General features: G+C 28.2%; 1 protein-coding gene across 1 annotated transcript in view; it reads left to right on the top strand.

The window, feature by feature from the left end:
* LOC106331149 (zinc finger BED domain-containing protein RICESLEEPER 2-like) overlaps positions 1-6567 on the top strand; it is an 11157-nt gene that overhangs the window by 1922 nt on the left and 2668 nt on the right. The gene's annotated exons all lie outside the window — the stretch shown is intronic.

Raw genomic sequence — 6567 nt, 5'->3', positions numbered from 1 at the left:
TGTAAGAAGCTTGATTTGGATACATAAAGTTGTGGAGAATCACCAGGAAGTTGAACAAATCTCATAGGGGTTATGATGAAGAAGCTATCCCACATTCAAATCAGGTGATCCTAGTTTTTATGTTTGAGAATATGACAACTTCTTCGTCATTCTTATCAAACCAGGATGAACCGCGATGTAAGAAGCTTGATATGGATACATAAAGTAGTGGAGAATCACCAGGAAGTTTGAATAAATCTCATAGGAGTTAGGATGAAGAAGCTATCCCACATTCAAATCAGGTGATCCTAGTTTTTATGTTTGAGAATATGACAACTTCTTCGTCATTCTTATCAAACCAGGATGAACCGCTATAGCAAGGCAATAAAGTGTTTCGTAAGGAGACTTGTGACTGAGGGCAACCGCAACCGCTTGGTCCAAGCTTCAAAAAATATTTTAAAATTACGCTTGAAACTTTGAAATTTTCTTTTTAGATTTTAAAAGGTCCTCTTTCACCTTAAGATCCCTGGCAGGCCTGAAAGAAAACCAAAAGAAACAACGGCTAAGCGATAATGTGTTCGTAATATACCTGCAGATGGATGGCAAGGAAACATAAACCGGTGGCCAGTTTAAAGCTGATGATTCCCTTGCCGGTTATATGCTGTTGTCTTGCTCTGTACAACTAGGTAAACTTGAGAAACTCTAAGTAACTCTTTCATCCTATTAATTTTACAGATACAAGCCAAAATTTATATTTGTACAAACCAATAATTTTAATAGTTTATTGTATATTCACAAAATAGCTATTTTAATCTTTTTAACATTTTATATTTTTAAATGACTTTTTGTTTTTTTTTTGAAAAAGGCAAATACCGGTTAAGGACGCTTGAAAATTTGAAAAATTAGTTTAGGTTTTATTATGTCCTTTGGCACCATACTGTATACTACCGGTTAATTACCATTTGTTTTTGAAAAAGGAAAAGACCGGTTAATTAAGGACGCTTGAGAATTTGAAAAATTAGTTTAGCTTTTATTATGTCCTTTGGCACCTTAAGCTCACAACCAGGCCTAAAAAAGACTCAGAATAAGTATAGCAAGGCAATAAAGGGTTTCGCAAGGAGACTTGGGACTGAGGGCAACCTGAACCGCTTGGTCCAAGCTGAAAAAATATTTTTAAAATTACGCTTGAAACTTTGAAATTTTCTTTTTAGATTTTAAAAGGTCCTCTTTCACCTTAAGATCACTGGCAGGCCTGAAAGAAAACCAAAAGAAACAACGGCACGACGATAATGTGTTTGCAATATACCCGCAGATGGATGGCAAGGGAACAGCAACCGGTGGCCATTTTAAAGCTGATGATTCCCCTGCCGGTTACATGTTGTTGCCTTGCTCTGTACAACTAGGTACACTTGAGAAACTCTAAGTAACTCTTTGGTCCTATTAATTTATAGACACAAGCCAAAATTTATATTTGTTCAAACCAACAATTTTAATAGTTTATTGTATATTCACAAAATAGCTATTTTAATTTTTTTAAACATTTTATATTTTTAAATGACTTTTTGTTTCTTTTTTTTTTGAAAAAGGCAAATATCGGTTAAGGACGACGTAGTTCCTCACGGTTCAAAAGTTATGAGGTTTCCAAGTTTAGACTCGTTTTAGGCCGAAAAAAAAAGAAAAAAAGAAAAAGGGGTGCAACACGAGGACTTCCCGGGAGGTCACCCATCCTTGTACTACTCTCGCCCAAGCGCACTTAACTGCAGAGTTCTGATGGGATCCGGTGCGTTAGTGCTGGTATGATCACACCCGTTAGTACATCACTCGCGTTTCCATATATCCTTTGTTTCGACCAATCCAAGTGTAAGGCCGTGGGGTCCACATGATTTTCTGACTGTTTTTTTTTTCAACGAAATAGTGCATCGAGGTTAATGGCGTTAAGAAAGCATCAAAAACACCCTGAAAATCTGATTGGGATCCTTTTTTACGTCCCGTAACTTTCTGCAGCCCGTTTGAGGGTCAAAACGGCTGAATTTTGGCCCGGAAAATTGCCCCGTCTATTCACCGCCCTTTATGGATTCATCCTGCTTTGATTAGAATGACGAAGAAGTTGTCATATTCCCAAACAGGAAAACTGGGATCCCTTGCTTTGAAAGTGGGATAGCTTCTTCATCCTAACTCCTATGAGATTTATTGAACTTCCTAGTGAGTCTCTACTATTTTATGTATCCAAATCAACTTTCTTACACCGTAATTCATCCTGGTTTGATTAGAATGACGAAGAAGTTGTCATATTCCCAAACAGGAATACTGGGATCACCTGATTTGACAGTGAGATAGCTTCTTCATCCTATCTCCTATGAGATTTATTCAACTTGCTGGTGAGTCTCCACTACTTTATGTATCCAAATCAAGCTTCTTACATCGCGACTCATCCTGGTTTGATTAGAATGACGAAGAAGTTTTCATATTCCCAAACAGGAAAACTGGGATCCCTTGCTTTGAAGGTGGGATAGCTTCTTCATCTTGACTCCAATGAGATTTAATCAACTTCCTAGTGATTCTATCCCACTTTCAAATCAGGTGATTCCAGTTTTCAAGTTTTGGAATATGACAACTTCTTCGTCATTCTAATCAAAGTAGGATGAACCGCGATGTAAGAAGCTGTATTTGGACACATAAATTAGTTTAGAATCCCGAGGAAGTTGAATAAATATAATAGGAGTTAGCATGAAGAAGCTATCCCACTTTCAAATTACGTGATCCCATTTTTCCATTTCGGGAATATGACAACTTCTTCGTCATTCTAATCAAACCAGGATGAACCGCGATGTAAGAAGCTGTATTTGGACACATAAAGTAGTGGAGAATCACTAGGAAGTTGAATAAATCTCATAGGAGTTAGCACTATTATAGCATCAATCATTGGGAATTATAGCCTCATATATAGCATATGTTATTTTCAATATTTTCAATAATATATAGCCTAAACTTTGAAAATCATGAGTTAAATTAGTTTACTTATAATTGTTTGAAAGCCTTGTATTTTTAATATTAGTTCTTGGTTTGTATTTTATTTTAATGTTACATTTTGAGAAATATTATGTATTAAGTAAATTTATTTATAACATTTTTCTTTTGCTAACTTACCTTGTTTGGTATTGGTTTTATTTTATTTGATATTGGTTTAAATGATTTTATGAACTTTTTTAAATCCTAATCAAAATATAATCAATTGTTTCTCACTGATTTATAGTCTTAGCTTATATATTTACTTATAATTGTTTAAAAGTCTTGTATTAATATTAATTATTATTTTGTATTTTATTTTAATGTTACATTTCGAGAAATATTATATATTTCTTATATTGATAACCATGAGTTAAATTAATTTACTTATAATTGGTTAAAAGTCTTGTATTTTTAATATTAATTCATATTTTTTATTTTATTTTAATGTTACACTAGAAGTTTTCCTGCGCCATGCGTAGAAATAGTAATTTTTAACATAACATTTTTTATTTCAAAAGAAAATTTTGATTTATATTTCAACATTATTAAGTTATATTTTAACTTTAATAGTTATAAAAAATCATAAACGTATTTTTGTAATCTATTTTTTTTATTTAAATATATATATATATACATATAAATAAATTCTAATAAATTTGAGACTTTGTTTGTATTAGTTAAACTGAAAATCTTTTTGTTAATTTAAATGATGAAGATGAACGGATAAATTTAAATAATTTTTAAATATTTAACTATCAAATTTATTTTGGATTAGTGTTACTTTATTTAGTTTATTTTTATTAATGTGAGATACATATATACATATATATTATAATTTTAATTGTGATATATGAATTATTAATATATTTAATAGTTTACCATAAATAAATATTTATATGGAAAATTGACATTAATGATGATATATGAGTTAGTTTTATTACCATATTTAAAATCCCTGGAAAAAAATTTAAATTTTTATAAAAAAATTTTACATCTCACAATTAATATGATGTCATGTCACTATTTTCTAAAACCATGTCATCTATTTTAAGTGTCATGTCATCTTTTTTTTTAAGTTTCTTGTCATCTTTTTCAGCGAGAATGATTGTAATGACGACATGTGTATAAATCACTTCGCAAATATAGTCTAGAGATTTTGAGAAATATTATATATTAAGTTAATTTATTTATAATGTTTTACTTTTGTTAACTTACCTTGTTTGACATTGATTTCTATTTTATTTTAAATAATTTTATGGAATATTTTAAATCTTAATAAAAATATAATGAATTTTTTCTTACTAATTTATAGTCTTAGCTTATATCTAATGTATGTTATTTATGAATATTTTAAATAGCATGTAGACTAAATTTTGAAAATCGTGAGTTAAATTTATAGTTATAATTGTTTGAATTATTGCATTTTAAAATTAATTATTATTTTTATCTAATTTATATTAAATTTTGAAATTATATATATATATATATTAAGTTAATATATGTATAATTTTTTACTTTTGTTAGTTTGCCTTATTCGATATTGATTTCTTTTTTATTATGAAAATAACAATTTTTTGGAAACATTGACATATTTAAAAATAAAAATTAAAATGCATATTTTTCATAATACGATTGATCGTTTTAAATCTTACGTGGACACTCTCGATGGTTTATAGCCTCAACTTTTATATAATATATGTTATTTATGAATATTTACAATAGCATAGAACCTAAATTTTGAAAATCATGAGTTAAATTTATAGTTATAATTGTTTGAATTATTGCATTTTAAAATCAATTATTATTTTTATCTAATTTATATTAAATTTTGAAATTATATATATATATATATTAAGTTAATATATGTATAATTTTTTTTGTATTTATAGATGCAATAATCATGTTTATAAACATATTCATAGTTTTTGAAAATATTAAATTATATTTTAAAATATCATGTAGATTATTCAATGCATGTAAACTGTTAATACATTATAATATTTGATCAAAAAATTATATATATTTTATTTGAATAACATAAGCGATTAAACTATCTGCATAATATCTAATTTTGCTTTATATTCAGAAAAAACTTTATAATTAATGTGTGATTGTTATACATACATATATATATATATATGATAGTATAATATTTAGATTTAAAATTTAATCGCAACAAATATTTTGATGAATATTAATAATCTTTGTAAGAAAATATAAATTTAAAGTAAATATAATGAATTAAACAAATGTTAAGTAATATTTATTTATTTAATTAATAATATAGATAACCTAAAGTATAATATTTATATATTACTTGATTTAGTTATTTAGTTGTATAGTAGTGAAGCTTGTATGATTGTATAATGCATTACAATATATTATAATTTACTTTTTTTATATGAAAAATATTATTTTGGTACTATAGATAATATATATTTGTTTCGGAGTTTCCACGAATATTTTTAAGATCTTTTAAAAACTATTATATAATTGATAAAAATATTTCTAATTGCTAAATGTTGGCAATAAGATAACGAACGTCTTAGATAGCGTACTCATTATAATCTTGAGATTTTTTAAAATGTTATAAGTTTGTAAATTTATATGTTTTTAGTTTGTTGATGATAAATTCATATTGATTATTTTTCTATCATTCTTTTATGTTATCTTTTGTGCTAATTTATTGTTGGTCGTCCTTATAATTTTATTAAAAATCTTAACTCACTTATTTGACATGCTTTCTTAGACTCTTTATTTTTTTTTCTAACTTGTAAACATTGTTCTCTAAATATTTTCTTCAACATAACTCAACAGGGAGCATCTTAAACTTTATATGTTATATGAGGTGAATCAGACTAATGATTATAAGAATTCATCTTTTAGTTTGCTTTAATAACAATAACTTTTAAAAATCTTGTGGATCACGTCATGTTAGATTTATTTCAGTATAGCTTATCTGTTTAGTTTCTATGAAAATTTTGACTGTAACTTACTAAAAGAACATTTTTACAAACATAAAATAATAGTGTTGATTAATATTTAAAAATTTAATGGATAAATAAATTTGTTAGTTTTTTGATTGATTAAAATAATTTGAAACTCATAAACAAATTGTGGCTTGCGACTCTATCTTTGTTTGTGCCTTCTCTTTCCAAGCTTCAAGACCAAACATCTGATGGGAAGGAAACATGCCAACTTTCAATCGATACAGAGAAAGTCCAAGGGCTGCTTTAACATTAAATACCTCACACATTGGAAACTAATTGGGGATGTCACTAACATCATGCCCGAGATATTTTCTGTCCAAATCGATATGGACTAATATGGTCACGCCCAAATCTGCCCGAAATATTTTCTGTCCAAATGGACTATGCCCAGATACACCCAAAGTCCAATGGACAAAACCAAATGGACATGGGCCGCCAAAATACGCCCATATTTTAAAAATATCTAGGGTTAGTATTTGGAGAAAAAATCTGAAATCAAAAATTCACAATTGGTTCAGTGGAGAATCTCGACTTGCCTCTCCGCCTCGTCTCTCCGCCTCGTCTCTCCATCTCTCGAGCAGTGTCTCTC

This window comes from Brassica oleracea, chromosome C3, assembly GCF_000695525.1.
Source record: "Brassica oleracea var. oleracea cultivar TO1000 chromosome C3, BOL, whole genome shotgun sequence".
Classification (NCBI taxonomy): Eukaryota; Viridiplantae; Streptophyta; class Magnoliopsida; order Brassicales; family Brassicaceae; genus Brassica; species Brassica oleracea.
This window is presented reverse-complemented; position numbering and strand designations above follow the sequence as displayed.